This window comes from Loxodonta africana, chromosome 1, assembly GCF_030014295.1.
Source record: "Loxodonta africana isolate mLoxAfr1 chromosome 1, mLoxAfr1.hap2, whole genome shotgun sequence".
Classification (NCBI taxonomy): domain Eukaryota; kingdom Metazoa; phylum Chordata; class Mammalia; order Proboscidea; family Elephantidae; genus Loxodonta; species Loxodonta africana.
The window spans coordinates 65409020-65426536 of record NC_087342.1 but is presented as its reverse complement, the minus strand read 5'-3'; the positions used below and the strand labels follow the sequence as shown (position 1 = coordinate 65426536).

Below are 17517 nucleotides of genomic sequence, written 5' to 3'. Positions count from 1 at the left end.
CCTCTTCTCTCAGTACACACATGATTTGAGCAAAACATCATCCATGCCTATGGACACAATATGATCAGCATCTTAAAGGAATCTTGGTTGGCACACATGGCTAAGCACCAACTGCTAACCAAAAGGTTGGCAATTCAAACGGACTCAGAGGCACCTCTGAAGTAAGGCCTGGCGATCTGCTTCTGAGAGAACGCAGCCTTGGAACTCTACGGAGTGCAGTTCTACTCTGCACACACATGGGGTCGCCAGGAGTCAAAATCGAGTCAATGATAACAACAGCAACATGATCAGCATCTTGATTAAGAAGGCTCCAAATGCATCTTAACTGACTGTCGCCATGCCACCAGTACCACACCACATTTTTACTGATCACTTACTGTGTGCCACATACTGCTCTGAGTGATTCACTCACATGATCCAACCGTTAAAACTCCCCTGTCAGGTAGGTTCTATTATCCCCAGTTTATAGATGAGGAAATGTACCTAGGGAAGCTAGGTGACCGGTCAATGATCACACAGTGAGTAAGGGATTCAGCCCAGATCCCAGATCCACACAGTCTGACCCAAGCTCATACGCTTAAAGGCTACTCTGTATTTCCCAACTGGATGTGTGCAAGAAGGAAGCCCTGGGAGTAAGGGGCCTGTGAAAGAAAAATATTGATCTTCCTAGGTCTGCAATGTTTCTTCGCTTTTTTTGTCCTTCCATTTCTTTCTCAATAGGTGGCAAATCCGGAAGGTACTTTGTCCTATTTTTATAGGTTGATCTACCAGGTAAGTGTCAACTTGACATACAGTTTGAATATTTATGTTTTTCAGTAATTTCATGGAATTGTGTTGGGAGTTAAGAGGAGCGGGTAAGAACTGGATTCTCTAACGCCACTTGAAATTCAAAGCATTTCAAACTATGTTAGAAAACAAGAAAAAAAAAGATACTTATAATTCTATTTGTTTAGATACAACCTGTCTTAGTTTCCCACTGCTGCTATAACAGAAATACCGCAAATGGGTAGCTTTAACATACAGAAATTTATTTTCTCACGATTTGGGAGGCTAGAAGTCCGAATTCAGGGAGCTGGCTCTAGGGCGAGGTTTTCTCTGCTGGCTCTGGGAGAAAGTCCTTATTCCTTGGCTCCTCGGTGTCTCTCTTCCCCCATCTCTGCATTTCGCATGCTTATTTAATCTCTTTTATATCTCAAAAGAGATTGACTCAAAACACACCCTGCACTAATCGTCTCATTAACATAACAAAAAGTTCATTCCCAAATGGAATTATAACCACAGGCATAAAATAGAGGTTAGGATTTACAACACATACTTTTGGGGGACACAATTCAATCTATAGCACAACTCAAAGTTAAAACTTTGAGTGTGACAAGAGAAACAGGCTGCCACTGTCATTATTAGAAAGGAGTGAGAAGCTAAAATTTATGGTTACAGGCATGCCCTGCTCTAAAGTACTTATCCTTACAGTTCCCAGGAAAAGAATTTATATTTCTGAGATTATTATCAGCTTAAAAGAGAGCTTTGGCAATCTGCTTATCAAAATAGCAAATGACTTCCACAGGCAGGTGGGGTAGGTTGACTGTTTTTTTTTTTTAAACCCTCAAAGAATATATTAATGTCCTAAAGTTGAAATCACAAAAGATTTCTAACTCTCCTGTTCTCTCAACTTCTCTGCCTGTGGTAGAGAATCTATCCATTCCACCCTTCATGTCATTGAAAGCCCAGTTTGTTCACCAAATACGTACTGAGTGTCGACGATGCGCCAAGCGCCACGCTAGGGCCTGGAGCCTGTGGTGAACAGGACAGACAGGGTCGCCCTGTTCTCATGAGCTTTTATGCACACGCATGACTTTCACTATATTTCACTCGTGCTCAAAAACTTTCACACCCATGCATGGCAGAAAGTATTCTACCCACATCTTTCCCTTCTTGATTGTATAGAGGTATATGTTTCCCAGACTCTCGAAGTTAGGTGGGGACAGGTCCTGGCCAATGTCTGTGAAAGAAGTACCACATGCCACTCCTGTGCTGAGGCAGTAAAAAGCCCTTGCTTGGGTGTCCAGCAGCTGCCTTTCCTTGCCATGGAGACCCTCAGTCACCTGGGTCCCTGGGTGACGGCATAGGGCAGATAATCCCTGATTGCACACTGCCCACTAAATGGTCCTAGACATGCAGTGGGAGCTGGAAATAAGCTTTTGTTGTGTGCAGCCTGAGGTTTCAGGGTTAATTTGTTACCATAGCACAGCTTAACTTATCTTGGACTGATAACGTGTACTTTGTTTTCTAATGTGCTAGGTACAAATCCTTCTATTTGACTTTAGAACCCAGTGGTCCCACTCTTCATACTAAACATAATTTTTCACTGCCTCCCAGCTGCTCACATCTGCTTATGGATGACCAAATAAGACCAGATTCATTCCTGTGCGTTGTTACCTCGCTTACGTTCCCTTCACATTGAGAGAAATTTCTTTCTCCGCATGCCTGCTTAAGTCCTTCTGACCTTCAAAGTCCTGTTCTAATCCCACCACATCCATGAAACCCTCTGTAGTGGAAATTGTATGAATAATCTCTTTATATTTTGACAGTTCTCCACATTGTAAATTCCACATTATTAATATAGATTCCCGCCACCTGTCTGCCAGTTTGTTGTACTGTGTTGGTTTGCATGTTGCTATGATGCTAGAAGCTATGCTACCAGTATTTCAAATACCAGCAGACCTTCCAGACTAAGACAAACTAGGAAGAAAGAGCTGGCGATCTACTTTCAAATATTAGCCAGTGGAAACCCTATAGATCCGCAACAGAATATTGTCCGATACAGTGCTGGAAGATAAGTCCCCTAAGTTGGAAGGCACTCAAAACACACAGTGGGTGCTACAATCGACTGGAGCATAACAACCATTGCGAAGATGGCACAGGACTGAGGCAACCTTTCTTTCAGTCATACATGGAGTCACCATGAGTTGGAGCCGATTCAACAGCAATTAACAACAATATAGATTCCAAGAAGCATTTTCCAGCTTCCTTTGCCCCTAAGGCAAACATGAGACCTGGGTTCCAACAATCAGATGCAGTGCATGTGAGGCACTGATTGGGAACTAAGCTTCATGAGGAAGCAGACAGAGTTTGGGGTCTCTATCTTGCTGGGGCTTGTAGGGTAGAGGTAACACCTCTTACCAGCAGCTCCTCTGTGGTTCTGAGTGTTGCCTCTGGAAAACTCAGTATGAGTCTGCTCCCCAGTCTTTTCAATGGTTCTGTGAACTATCTAGTATTCCTTCATAAGCCCCTTCCTGCTCACACGAACTGAACTGCTTTCTGTTGTCTGCAAAGAGCCCTGAGCCTCACTCACTGGCTGATAACTCAAGTCTCCAGAGATCTCCTATCTTCCAACCCATTATGACCTGATGAGAAGATCTAATTTAGCACTTGATATATTATGGATTTTGTTTCATATGTGTATATCTTGTCTTCCCAACCAGACTTTAATCTGCTTGAGGGCATGGATCACATCTTAAATTTCTGTATTCCAGCAGTGCTTGGCACAGCACAGGGCCACGTTAGGAACTGATGGAATGACCTTATAATTTATCACCCAAACTGGGATACTCTGGGGAGTAGGAAAAGATACCATTACTAATTTATACCAGGACAACAGGTATAAGCTGGAATTGTCCCAGAAAAACCAAGACATATGTCACCTTAGCTTTGATGATTGTTGGCTGAGTAAATAGGGTAAGATATTTTAAAGAAAAGTAATGTAGTCAAAACGCAGGCACTGAAAAACAGTTCTGGACACCTGGGTTCAAATCATCACAGGAGATAATAATATTCTCCTGGGATCTCCTTAGTCCCAGTCTGCAGGGGTAGAAGGCTAGACTTAGATGTCCTTTCAGATTTGGCTGCTGCTCGAAAATGGCTTTAGTTCTTATAAGGAAGCTGTTTCCACTTTTCCCAGATTTCATGATGAAGAACACCTCTTGCTCTTAATAGATTTGGTAAAAGTCACCTATAAAACTTTAACCACAAGAGCAATTATGCTGCACAGGACAACTAGTGTACCTATGTAAGACTCCTTCCCTCACCTCGGTCCCCATTCCCCAATGGTCACAACAGAATAATGGTATTACCAGAAGAACATCCATTTGTTCTATCTCCAATATTTAGTCCAGTGCCTAGATAACATGTTCAATAAATGCTGACACATATCAAGAAACCAGGTACTGCCTGCACGTTATATATGTGAGTAATTCAGGCTCAGAAGGCCTGATTCTTTTGTCTTGCTTTTAGTCCTTCCTTGCTCTGGGCCTTTGTCTCAAGCTCACTGTTTCTTCCACCCCCTATTTCCAATGTGGGCAAAGGATACAGAGAGAGGGGAAAACACCTGCTCAATCCCATCCTATAACGTCTCTTTGTGAGTGTGTAGAACAGTGTAAAGAACACTTCATTATGACTTGAAAGACTAGCTACCCCGAGCCCCAATGCCTCCCGTCTGCAACAGGTAAGAAGCCTCGACACCAGTCACATAGTAGAGGCTCACTAAATTGTTACTATTATCATCAAGGCACATTAGTACCTTGATGCGTGCAATTCCCCTCACCATGCCCCAGCTACAACCCTCAGGAGAATTACCATCAGTGACTGTGCAATTAGTGATGCAGGAGAAAGGAATGCTAATTGTTTAGCATCAGCTCGCTCTGATGATACTTTGGATGGTACTCAGATTGGTATATGAAAGGTATTGTGACCGTAGTAAACACATTTCGAACTGATAATCATACTAGTTCAGCTGCAATGTCCGATAAAATACAGCTCAGTGGCACAGAGCAAAAGCTATAGATCTAGACTGTAAAACTCAAAGATGTCCTAATGGGTCTGCAAAAGAAACTTATTAGATGCAATAGAAAGAAAGAACTACACAGAATGTTAAATGTGCTATGCTTTTAATTCTTTGTAACACCAATTTAACATATGGACAATAAAGAATTTAATCTTAAAGTTAAAAAAAAAGAAGGAACTAGAAAAACTACTTGGGATTGGAGCCAGTGTCTTGGGGGTGAAAGGAAAAATAGGAAGGAACGTACCCTCATTTGCTTCTAACACGGTTAGCTGATCTGTTTGAAATTAGATCCACTTTCAACTGTTTTAACTTAATAATTAAGCCATTTCTTAACCTCATGAATGCAGTTTTCATGTGCTTTCAAAACTGGCTCTGAACTAATAGACCCTTTCACTTCAGTGGTTTTGGAAATGAATGTTAGATGGAGAGGAAAACATTTTAACGGGGCTTTCCTAAGGGTCAAAGCTCTGAAAATACAGTATAGTGTACACATAAAACCTGGTACACCTGAATGTCCTACTGGCCCTTTGTCTGGTAATGAGGCAAACCTTGCCACTCTTTAAAACTTCTTCCTTTCCAGGCTCAGTCTGCTGCGTTGGTGCTGGCTGCTGAGCTATCTATCTAACTGCTCAAGTGAAACCATTATTAGGATCAAAGTCCCAGCAGATGAGAAACAGGTGGAAGCGAGGCACCCTGGGGTGTCCTTCCCTTCACATGTGAGAAAAAGAATGGTATGTCCAGGTCTCAAGTCTAGAATATTCTCCTTTGGGGGGGGGGTATAAAAAGTGAGAGGAAGAAATGTCTGTTAACAGGGACCCAAATTATGGGATTGTTACTGGATTTCTTTCTATTAATTTGTCATTCTCATTATGTGGAGGAGCTTATATTAATTATCTGGCTCCTGTCATTTTGTAAGAAATAAATGGCTGGTGAATACGGCATTTGAAATGATAAAAACCCTGTAGCAGCTGAGTTGATTCCAACTCATAGTGACCGTATAGGACAGAGTAGAACTGTCCCATAGAGTTTCCCAGGAGTGCCTGGTGGATCTGACCTTTTGGTTAGCAGCTGTAGCTCTTAACCACTGTACCAACAGGGTTTCCTGAAATGATAAAGATGATGTAGTTTTCACCTTTATTGCATAAAGTGAAATAATCCCTTAGCATATACCACAAATTAATAATGACAATAGTAATAGTACCAAGAAACCAAACCCATTGCCATTGAGTGGGTTCTGACTCATAGTAACCCTACAGGACAGAGGAGAAGTGCCCCATAAGGTTTCCAATGAGCTGCTAGTGGATTTGAGCTGCTGACCTTTTGATTATCTGTCACAGCTTTTAACCACTGTGCCACCAGGGCTCCAAATTCTATGAAGAGAAGTAAAGTAGGTACTATTTTTATCCCCATTTACAGGGGAGAGAACTGAGGTAGAGAGAGGTTGAGTAGCTTGCCCAAGGTGATATTTCTAGTAAGTGGTAAAATGAAAGATTCAAACCCAGGTTATCAGAATTCAGAATTCATGTTTGTAACTGCTATACTATACCTTAAAAGGAGAAGCCAATTGAAAGGAAATACTTAAAAAAATTAAAGTATATGAGCCTGCCAGGAAATCAATGCTTTTAAATCTATATTTATTGATCCTTTCATCAAATATTTAATATACCTACTATGCACCAAGGAGCCCTGGTGGCTAAGTGGTTAAAGCACACAGTGGCTAACCAAAAGTTCGGCGGTTCAAACACACCAGACCCTCAGCGGGAGAAAGGTGTGGTAGTCTGTTTCCGTAAAGATTACAGCCTTGGAAGCCCTATGAAGCAGTTCTACTCTGTCCTCTAGGGTTGCTATAAGTTGGAATTGACTTGATGGCTGCTGGTTTTTTTGGTACTATGTACCGGTAAGTTTGTCTAGATTTTCTAATTTAATCCTCTGTGAATCAGCTGTTATTATCTCCATTTTACATATGAAGAGGTGGTAGCTTAGGGAAGTACACGGTATAAGATCACAGGAACTATAATTGGACCCCAAACTGGATGACTCCAAAACCTTGGGCTCTATTCATGAAGCCACCCTACCTCTTCTTTTTAAAATGTAATTCTCAACTAAAAAACCAAGAACCCACTGCCATCAACTCGATTCTGACTCATAGTGACCCTATAGGGCAGAGTGGAACTGCCCCACAGGGTTTCCAAGTCTATAATCTTTACTGAAGCAGACTGCCACATCTTTCTCCTGTGCAGCTGCTGGTGGGTTTGAACCTCTGACCTTTTGGTTCACAGCCGAGTGCTTTAGCCACTGTGCCACCAGGGCTCCTAATTTTCAACTACTAGGAATAAATTCAAAAGGATAAAAACTTTGGCACGAAACTTTCTAAAGTTAAAATTGGAAGAGGGAATTTTTCTTCTTTTCTATCTTCTACCAGACACAGAATAGCTCTGACTTCTTAAAATGCCGATTTTAGAAATGGTTAAGATTCAGATGATTTGTTATAACATGGGCCATAAAAGGATAATGAACAGCAGTAGTAAAACTAGTTAGCCTTTATTAAAATAGGCAGTACTGTTCACGTTCCCTTGTCTTCCTAAGGCAGACATAAAACCCAAACACAACTTTTAACTGAGTACATATAGGAGATGATTAACAAATACTGTTCATTTTCTCATCTTTTTTTTTTTTTTTATTCAGAATACGTTTACCCTGGTTTATAAAAAGAAACGACTGTCTAAAAGATAGCAAATCAGACTCCTGCAATTCAAAAGCAAAAGGCAGCATGGACTCAGGCTTAAAAAGACAGGCCTGAAAGTTGGTAAGATCTGGGTGTAAATCCTGGCTTGCTTCTCCCACATTCTATAACTTTGTGACTCTGGATGACCTATTTATTGAATATTGAGGCTCAGGTTTCTTATCTGTGAAATGGGGATAATAATAGGATCTTCCTCCCAGGGTTATGAGGGTAACATGAAAGAATGCATGAAAGACATTCAGCACAGAACTTGGCCTATAATAATAAAAAAAAAAAAAAAAAATTTTTTTTTTATTTATAATAAGCACTTAATAAATGCTGGCTTTGAGTCGTACTAGCAGGCACAGAGTGTTTGGCTAATGGCAATGTACAGTGGGTACTGAGTGCGTAAAAACCCACTTGCTATCTCTCAAGAGGCCACATAAGATGGCATTTGTTGCCTTAGTAAATTCAGCATGGCCCAGGGTTGGTCTGGCCTCACAGCCTTGAAAGCTCAGCACCCACAGAGGAGACTGCACAGATGGGCACAGGAGACCAGTGTAGAAAACGAGAATGCCAATTTATTAACTGATGAGAACAGAACACTTGTAGAAGGCTGGACAAACCTATTTTCTTCTCGTAAGAAGATTTCCATAGAAAGGCAAATTATATTCAGGTTGCCTGGTGAGCATGGATTCAACAAAAATAATTAAATGAACCAAATGAAGAACAGTACCAGGCTCGGCTAAATAGATGCATTCATGGTGATGTTAAGACGATCTTCAGGCTTTCTGAAGTCTGTTGGCCCAAGCGTCCTCTCTCCTGGGACACATGTTCACTGCCAATGCTGGCCTCTGGCTGATCGCTCCTACCATGACTGGGCTATTGTTTTCTTCCTTAGTCACCTTAAATGCCTTCCATCAGATTGCAGTCCTCTCCTGCAGGCCTGGAAACTGGTAGCCTTTTTAAGGTGGTTCTGCCTATTTTTCTTTGACTAAAAAGCTGTTGATTTCATGAAGGGTAGTATCATTCATCACACATAACAGAGCAACATAGACTCTCATATATTTTGTTTAATAGCATAACAACAACAAAAACCATTAAAAACATTCATTGAATCTCTATATACTGCTAGGCAGTAACCTCCAGGATATGTCATTAAGTGAAAACAAGCGAGATAGGGAAAAGTGTCTACCATTTAACTAAGATAGTGGAGATAAGGAAAATGTATATACAATGAAACCTGTGAGAACTGGAACTCAACAGGACTGCCTTGTTTTTCCTGGTCTCACAAGTTTTCTGCCTTTGACAGGGGGCAGTCTTATTACTTTTCTATCGCTTGGAAAATATTTAGTTTTCCTTCTCTGACAGGTTCTTATCTTACACAGGTTCCGGCTTTGGCAGGTTTTAGTGTATTCAGAAAAAACCAAAAACCAAACCCACTGCCGTCAGGTCAATCCCGATTCATAGCAACCCTACAGGACAGGTAGAACTGCCTCATAGAGTTTCCAAGGAGCACCTGGTGGATTTGAACTGCTGACTTTTTGGTTAGAAGCCGTAGCTCTTAACCACTACGCCACCAGGGTTTCCACTGTATTTGGAAGGTAAACTGAAACCTAGCAGAAAAAATTACTTAAACAGGGACAAGAGAGAAAAGGATAGAGAGAACAGGGGTAGAAGCTCAACTTCTCTGAATATACCTTTGTAGATTTGATTTTGGAATCATTGACATATTTTATGTAACTATGAAACAAAACTAAATCATAAAACTTCCCTGAAATTAAAAGCAAAATGAAGCAAATTATTCTAGTTTGTACTGAACTGTTGGTATAGAGCTGTAGGGAGAGGAACTGTTTTAGGTTACTTTAAAACCATTTTTTGCTCATACATCCCCAGTGGAATACGCTCTAACGACAAAAAAAATAGCCAAAAAAAAAAAAAAGCCCTTAAGCTTTTCAGTAATCATATTGTTGGTGGTTGTGTTGGTATGGTTATTGGTATTATGGGATAAAGCAAACAAGTAATTATGCTGTATCACTGGAAACCAGGATTTTTGATGTGGAAGAAAGAAGTTACAGAGGTAAGATAGAAAATTCCTTAATTTGAACTGGGTGAAAGCATTAATAATGAATTGAAAAATAATGTATTTCCTATCTCTGCTCAACGAAAAGCATAAAAGCAATGACCAACCCAATAACAATCAGTGTTTGCCCACACTGTAGTTTCTTTCTTAAAAAAAAAAAAAGAAAAAAGTGTTTTCAGTGAAAGTTTACCAAGCAAATTAGGTTCTCATTTGACAACTTCTACACAAATTGTTCAGCAACATTAGTTACATCTTTCACAATGTGTCAACATTCTGTTTAATTGCGGTTTGGTTGTTCCGTTTGTAGTTTCTAAATATCATTTTTCACTAAGAGAAATCTGAGCTGCAACAATACTGGCACTAATCCAAAAACACAAAGTAACAAATGTCAGAGAAGTTGAGGGGAGACTGGAACTCCTCCGGGTTGCTCGTGGGAAGGTAAAATGGTACAACCACTTTGGAAAATGATATGGTGCTTCCTTAAAAAACTAGAAATAGAAATACCATATGATCCAGCAATCCCACTCCTAGGAATATACCCTAGAGAAAAAAGTGCCATCTCATGACTAGACATATACGAATCCATGTTCATTACAACATTAGTCACAACAGCAAAAAGATGGAAACAACCTAAATGCCTATCAACAGAAGAATGGATAAACAAATTATTGTACATACAAACAATGGAATACTACACAATGATAAAGAACAATGATGAATCTGCGAAGCATCTTACAACATGGATGAATCTGGAGGTCATTATGTTGAGTGAAATAAGTCAGTCACAAAAGGACAAATATTATATGAGACCACTATTATAAGAACTCAATAAAAGGCTTACACACAGAAAAAAACATTATTTGATGGTTACATGGATGGGGAGGGAGGGGGAGAGGAAGCCACTAACTAGATAGTAGACAGGTGTCAACTCTGGTGAAGGGAAAGACAATATAGGGGAAGTCAGTACCACCTGACCAGGGCAAAAGCACAGAAGGTTCCTAAACACATCCAAACACCTTGAATGACCAAGTTGCTGGGGCTGGGGGCTGGGAACCATAGTTTCAGAGGACAGACATCTAGGTCAATTGGCATACTATAGTTCATTAAGAAAATGTTCTCCGTCCTGCTTTGATGAATACTGCTTGGGTCTTAAAAGCTTTTGAACAGCCATCTAAGATATATCTATTGGTCCCATCTCATCAGGAGCAAAGGAGAATGAAGAAAACCAAATACACTTGGAAAATACTAGCCCAGAGGACTAAAGGACCACATTAATCTCAGTTTGAGCCCAGAAGAACTAGATGGTGCCAGCTACCACCACCTACCACTCTGACAGAGATCACAATAGAGTTCCAGACAGAATGGGAAGAAAATGTAGAACAGAATTCAAATTCATGAAAGAAGACCAGACTTATTGATCTGACAGAGACTGGAGGAATCCCCGAGACTACGGTCCCCAGACACTCTGCTAACTCAGAACTCAAACTACTTTCGAAGTCCACTTTTCAGAAAAATATTAGGCCTATAAAACAAACAATAACTCATGTGAGGAACATGCTTCTTAATTTAATCAAATATCCACGACCAAATGGACAACTCCTGCCCAAAGGCAAGACAAGAAGGCAGGAAGGGACAGGAACTGGACGAATGGACACAGGGAACTGGGGGTTGAAAGGGGGAGTGTGCTGTTACATTATGGGAATTGCAACCCATGTCACAAAACAACGTGTATAAATTTTTGAATGAGAAATTAAAATGTAATTATGAAAAGACGAGAAGGAAAAAAAAAAAAAGGAAACCTGGGCTGGCTCTTTAGAGACGTGGCTGATTTCGGGTCTGGAACAGAGAATGTCCAAGATGAGCTTGGAACATATTATCATACCACAAAACAAAGAAACTAACAAAGACTTCAGGAGCTATATGACAAGGATTGACAAACCAATTTGAAGAGCTTCTACAGTCCAAAAATGCAACAATTTGAGCATCAATTAAGAATAATAACACAATGGATAAAAACACATCAGATACATGTAAAAATCCACGAGTTTATAATAAAAAAAAACAAAACCCACTGCCGTCGAAGAGTTTATAAGAATACTAAAAAAAACTCTCATTGGTAACTTTTGGAGAATGCTAGGGAACCAACTCAAATACTGAAAATTGGTAAACAGAAAAAAAAAAGGAAAGATTTATTCTGCCCTTCCTAAATGTAGTATACCTCAGGGTAAACAAAGAGTCCATGAGAGAAAGCTTGTCTTCATAGAAGTACTTTTAGCTAACAAATGAAGAAGGAAAGAGAATCAGAATGCCACCATTTTGCATGATAATGAGTGAATGAGTCCAGGCAAAGTACATCAACTGCTATTAACACTGTAAAGAGATATTATATTCTATGCCTCATGATGGATGGAAGTGCCCCGCGCCATAGAAATAGTTTTGTCACAAAATCAAACCTGAATCTGATTAAATCTCTGAATCTAACCAGCAAATTATAAAACACATAAGGGAACAGAGAAGCATGTTAAATAATACCAGAGGATGCAATTAGCAAAATCTAGACTGTGGGAAATGCCACAGGACAAACAAGTGGGATTCTTCTACAAATAAACTGCAATAACAAAAAGAAAAAAAAAATGAGAAAAAGGGAGAATCTACAGATGAAAAATGACTTATGAAACATATTAACTGTAATGTGTAGGTCTTATTTGTCTAAACATTACAAATCAAACAAAAAAATTAGAAAATTTGGACATTGACTAGATATTTGATGACACTGAAGAATGAATGTTAATTATTTTTAGATTTAATAATGTATTTTGAGTAAGTTTTAAAAGGGAGTCTTCATCTTTTAGAGATATTTACTGAGATATTGGAAACCCTGGTGGCATAGTGGTTAAGTGCTATAGCTGCTAACCAAGAGGTCAGCAGTTCGAATCCACCAGGGGCTCCTTGGAAACTATGGGGCAGTTCTACTCTGTCCTATATGGTTGCTGTGAGTTGGAATCAGCTTGACGGCAGTGGGTTTGGTTTGAGTTTTGACTGAGATACTGACAGATGAAACAAAATTTGCTTCAAAATAATCTGCTGAAGGGTGAATAATGGTATAGATGATGTAAGACTGGCCATGGGTTGATAGTTGTTAAAGCTGGTTACATGAAGCCCTGGTGGTGCAGTAGTTAAAAGCTTGGCTGCTAACCAAAAGGCTGGCAGTTCAAATCAACCAGCCGCTCCCTGGAAACCCTATGGGGCAGTTCTACTCTGCCCCATAGGGTCACTATGAGTTGGAATTGACTCTATGGCAACGGGTTTGGTTTGGGTTTTTGATGAGTACATGGGCTACCGTATTTTTCTCTCTACTTTGTACATGATTGACATTTTCCACAATACACAGTTAAAACAATAAACTCATTGATCTCCGTTTTTGATAATGGCTATCAAATGCTCATGAATTTGGTACAGTTGACACTAGGCCTTGTTTATCACAGTGGCTTTTTTTTCAGACAGAATGGCTGAACAACCTAGCAATTTTCCAAGGAAACCTCACGTTAAACAGAATATGTTACCACAAATTTAGGTTCCACGTGAGAGCAGTGTAGAAATATCAATGCACTTAACATCTTAAAGCTGTATTTCTCCTCAAGCTTCTTATTCCTCTAGCCCCTTTCATTAAACAGGAGCACAGGCATACATCCTACCCACACCATCATTTTTATAGTCCATAGATGAGGGACAACCTCCATCACCCAAGAAGCTGTTTACCTCTATTTTCTGAAGCTGGTACTGTAAAAGTTTGGCATTATGACATTAAAATACTAAAAACGCTTTTACAAATAGCAAACACTCTTCCCCCAGTTGAGAATCATTTTCCTAGAAAAGTGGTGCTCCAGCTCCAGCGTGCATCGGTATCACCTGGAGGGCTCCTTCAAAAACAGACCGCGGGGCCCCACTGATTAAGGAGGTCTGGGGTGACACCCGAGAATCTGCCTTTGTAACAAATTCCCAGATGATGCTGATGCTGCCAGTCTAGGGACCACGCTTGGAGGACTACTGTCCGACAACATCTGTGAAAGCATATGCCCTCTTCCGCCCCCTTTCTCTCCTGTCCTAACAACACAGTCAGTTGATGCTTTCCACAGAAAAGCTCATGACCCACCCTGGCTTTGATTTATAGTTATCCCTTTGAGCTCCATGATGCCTTCCACTGAATAATTATTACATACGCTTATCCTGAAATTAATTATCCGTAAATAATACTTGTTCAAAAATGCTCCTTTTTAGGTTGGAGGTGGCATTTTGGCTTCCATCGTCTTTAAAAATAATCAGACTAATACTGTCTTTCTTTTCTATCCTTCCCTTTTTGTCATCCTCCATTCTGCTAATCAAACTGGAAAGTTTGATTCAATAATCATAAAAAAAGATGTTACAGTATTCCATTTCCATCAAAATATAATTTCTTTGAGGGCAGTAACCTTTTGACCTTATTATAGCTATCTACCATGCTATGGGCATTTTCCTTTTATTATGTGAAAATAACAAGGCCTGATTTCTATTAATATTTATAGGATTCCATGCCGGCCACAGAGTAGGCATTCAATACATTTTTGTCGAATGAAATATTTCAATCATAGACTATTAGCACTAGAAGATTCCTTAATGACCACTATTCATTGCCATTTTACACGTGACACAACTGAGGTTCAGGGAGCATAATTCAGGGGACATACTAGTGATATACAAAAGGCTACAAAGTCTATTACCACAAGACCCAGAACCCTACAATCTAGATCTCATGACTCCTTGCCTTGTGTTTCTCCCCCAGTTTGTTGTACCTCTCACCAGTTTTATCGAGAGGTTAACAAGACCTAAAAACAAAACAAAACAAAACAAAAAAAAACAACCCGTTGCTGTTGAGTCAATCCTTACTCATAGTGACCCTATATGACAGAGCACAACTGCCCCACGGAGCTTCCAAGGAGCGGCTGGTGGATTCGAATTGCCAACCTTTTAGTGAGCAGCCGTAGCCCTTTACCACTGCACCACCAGGGCTTTCTGACAGGGCTAGGGTAAGAAGAAATAAGTCCAAAGTAGCATAGAGCTAAACACTTACAGAATAATCATAAAATTCTCAAGGAAATGCATTTGCTATGGAAAAGAATTTTTCACACAATATTTTGCTTTAGATGCTTTGGCATTTCTAGGCTTCTTTAAAAAGAATGTCAGGGGAGGTTATCATTCTCTGAAAACTTAAGAAAAGCCTAGAAATTTCAGAAAGGTAGAAATTTCGATTGGATTGGTTCCCCTGCCACTGAATAGATTATCCTAGTAGAGAAATTCTCCCAAAAAGAAAAACCCAAAATTTCAAACTTGTATTGCATGATCGTGGCTAAGAAAATCAACAAACACAAAACTGTTAGTAGAGCCTGCTCTTCTTTTAGATGCAACTAGATTTGGAGAGGAGGAGAAATACGCACTTAGTAACTACCTCCTGTGTACCAGCGTTAACCCTGCAGGGCAGTTCTACTCTGCCCTACAGGGTTACTATGAGTTGGAATTGATTCAAGGGCAATAGGTTTGGTTTTGGTTTTTATACAGCAGTATTAGGTGGTTGGAGCCCTGATGGTTGAAAGCTCAACTGCTAAGCAAAAGGATGGCAGTTCAATCCACCAGCCACTCCTTGGAAACCTTCTGGGACAGTTCTACTCTGTCCTATAGGATCGCTAGGAGTTGGAATCAACTTGACGGCAACGAGCTTGGTTTGATTTTTATTAGGTGGTTTACATACACTATTGAATGTATTTCTTTCAACAATCCTATGAGATAGACATCGTTATTCCCATTTAACAGACTAAACTAAAGCTCAGAAATCATGTGCCCAGGAAAAATGGGGGAGTCTAGATGCAAGCCCAGGTGTATCTGGCCCTGAAGGCCGTGCTTCATTGATACATACAAAGTTAGGGTGATCTCTCTATTCAAGAGTTTCAGCACCTTTATCAGTGCTCAAAGAACTCAAAATGACTTTGACATGATTATAACCTCTATTATTGACATTAAAATTAAAATCTACATTAAAATCCTACAAAACCCAGAGCTGCTCCTTCTGCTTACATATTTTGTTTTGGTTATACCATCAGCAAAAACACTTATAACACTAGGACAAATTCATTAAACAAGGCCTTTCGACCCCAACGAGTTTAGCTTATCTTTAAAAGCTGACAAGTAATTATGAAGCACAGAGCAATGTTCAATAATTTATACAAAGTCACACATGCTGGTAAAAGACTTGCCTGATGTTTCCCTTAATGTAAATACCCAAATTGATCTTCTTAACCCTTCGGCCTCATGTATGCTCTATTTCTAGAGGCCCAGGAAGGCCACTGACCTTTACCCTCATCTCATCTAGGACTTTCGGGTCATCCTGGCTCAGAGTAGGGCTTGTGGTAGAACTGAGGACAATACCATCTCCTAGGCTGGATGGAGGGAGGGAAGAGTAAAAGAGGCTAAGAAAAGGCTAAGTTAATATTTTTACTAATTAAAGTTCCACAGAATTTAAACAATGCTGTCCTTTTTTTGAGAAAGTAACACTTTTTATATTATTAATAATAATATTCTTATATTGTTAACAATGATTTCAGGGTTCCCAAGTAGGGCAATAGTTAATGTGCTTGGCTGCTAACCAAAAAAAGGCTGTAGGTTCAAGTCCACCTGGAGGTGCCTCAGAAGAAAGGCCCGGTGGTTCACTTCCGAAAACTCAGCCACTGAAAACCCTGTGGAGCACAGGTCTATCTGACACCGTGGGGCGGCCAGAAGTGGGAGCTGACTCCATGGCAACCGGCAATGACGATTTTGTCAGGAAGTCACCCTTTGCAATAGGTACACACAAAGGCATTACATTTCCAGCAGGATCTTTGAAATGATAATTTGCCCACTATTGAAAATCCTTTTCACTGTGGCAATTTAAAAATCAACCTTTGTAAAACATATGATGTAGAAAAATAAAAAAGTAAGCCAACTGCCTTAAACACATTTCTCAAGGATTAGCCAGCATATCAAAAGTCGAATCCCTAGGAATATAATTTAAATGCTGGATTACACTGCTCTTCCCTGGCCCTCCATCCCAACCCCCAACTATAATTTTTTTTTTAAAACAACAGCAGAAATGAATGGTTATGCATATGGAGTTTTAGAGTTCACTGCCGGTGGAGAAGCAAGATACACTTGGCAGGGCTGTAACAAAGGCTAGTCTATTCCATTCCTTTCTCAGGCAGGCAGTACGCATACAGATTTTTCACCCATACTTGTCAAGCTCATGAAGCTGTCACTCGTGTTTGGATATAAGAGTCCATCACAGGAAGTGATAATAGAGATAATAGTACCCTTTGTCACTACTGCCAAAGGAAAGCTATCTTTCCTTTGTTTTAATTAACATGCCTTTGAAGTTTATTTTGAGGGAAAAGATAATACATAGATTGAAACAATTTTGGAATTATGTGGCTGGATAAATATCAGTGATGTTTTTTCTGCCCATTAAGTCATTGCTATATGCTTTTTTTTTTTTGAAGCTTAACAATTGCATTGGAGAAAGGACATCAAATGATGCTTAGAAATGTGATACACATTTTCATTTCACACTCCATCAGCTTTTACAACTGTAGCTCAACGAAATGTAAGAGAGAGCTTGGCAAACGGCCATATTTACCAAGGTATAAAATAGGGGTCAGGTTACTTTTTTATAGAAAAGAAAAAAAAATGTTTAATTTTCACTCCACAGGACTAAAGCAGATATGCAGCTAACACCCTAGAGAAAGGCACCGTAATAACCACATATACCAATATGGTTTAGTGCCTGTTCAAATGGAGGTTTTTACTATTTTA

The 17517-nt window shown here is 39.8% G+C and overlaps 1 protein-coding gene across 3 annotated transcripts in view; it reads right to left on the bottom strand.

Annotated features, from left to right (window-relative positions):
* CDKAL1 (CDK5 regulatory subunit associated protein 1 like 1) overlaps nt 1–17517 on the bottom strand; it is a 764092-nt gene that overhangs the window by 24260 nt on the left and 722315 nt on the right. The window lies entirely within an intron of this gene.